Here is a 1,291-nt window from a genome sequence, read left to right as displayed (position 1 = left end):
ATATCCTACCAGTAAGTGAACCTACAATATTATGTCAAGCTTGATATTCTACCAGTAAGTGAACCCACAATGTTATGTCAAGCTTGATATTCTACCAGTAAGTGAACCCACAATGTTATGTCAAGCTTGATATCCTACCAGTAAGTGAACCCACATGTTATGTCAAGCTTGATATCCTACCAGTAAGTGAACATACAATATTATGTCAAGCTTGATATTCTACCAGTAAGTGAACCCACAATGTTATGTCAAGCTTGATATCCTACCAGTAAGTGAAAACACAATGTTATGTCAAGCTTGATATCCTACCAGTAAGTGAACCCACAGTGTTATGTCAGGCTTAATATCCTACCAGTAAGTGAACCCACAATGTTATGTCAAGCTTGATATCCTACCAGTAAGTGAACCCACAGTGTTATGTCAGGCTTAATATCCTACCAGTAAGTGAACCCACAGTGTTATGTCAAGCTTGATATCCTACCAGTAAGTGAACCCACATGTTATGTCAAGCTTGATATCCTACCAGTAAGTGAACCCACATGTTATGTCAAGCTTAATATCCTACCAGTAAGTGAACCCACAATATTATGTCAAGCTTGATATCCTACCAGTAAGTGAACCCACATGTTATGTCAAGCTTGATATCCTACCAGTAAGTGAACCCAGTTGGGCCTATCAACAAAATTAACCTTCTATTTCAGAATATTTTGAAGAATTTAATTTGTATGGTATCTTTCAATGAAAGCCAGGCTTATTAACACACGTTCTTGACGTAAACCTCACATACAAGTGCACTCCTAAGTATGGTACCTCAAATCTTTATTGATATCATCCAAGGTGATGTTTAGAAGTAATTAGCAAGTTCTGTTGGAACAAGCATTCAGTAATTCACATTCAAAAGGTTAATCACCTCAAAGAACAGCCATGTGTTTTGTCACCAGGTGTCTCACAGTTGACGTTCCTATGCTAAATGTATATTGTGTTCTTGCCAAGAAAGTAAATGTGACTCTAAAAAAAATGCATCTAATGAGATACTACACCATCATATTTTTGCCACCAGATGTCTCATAACTGATGCTCTCATATTAAATTCATATTGTGACCCTGCTGAGTGAGTAAATGTGACTTCAAAAGCTGAATGAGTCATGCGAGTCAAATGTTTACAGTAAAAGTAATCTTTACCAAACTAGCAGAATTAAAATTACTGTTTAACAAAAATTCCTGAGGCAGCAGATAATAAAAGATTGTTATAAAAACACAATTTTAAAATATTAGGTACACATATTAGCCA

General features: G+C 35.9%; 1 long non-coding RNA gene across 1 annotated transcript in view; it reads right to left on the bottom strand.

Moving 5' to 3' along the window:
- Window positions 1–527, bottom strand: part of LOC106466297 — a 3,076-nt gene extending 2,549 nt beyond the window's left edge. The window contains exon 1 of the long non-coding RNA XR_002612164.1: window positions 22–527. This is a non-coding gene — a long non-coding RNA (uncharacterized LOC106466297). The remainder of the gene's footprint in view (window positions 1–21) is intronic.
- Window positions 528–1,291: the final 764 nt, after the last annotated feature.

The sequence above is a fragment of the Limulus polyphemus genome, unplaced genomic scaffold (genome assembly GCF_000517525.1).
Source record: "Limulus polyphemus unplaced genomic scaffold, Limulus_polyphemus-2.1.2 Scaffold2213, whole genome shotgun sequence".
In the NCBI taxonomy this organism is placed as follows: Eukaryota; Metazoa; Arthropoda; class Merostomata; order Xiphosura; family Limulidae; genus Limulus; species Limulus polyphemus.
The sequence above is the reverse complement of the archived record's forward strand: the minus strand, read 5'-3'. Positions and strand labels throughout refer to the sequence as shown.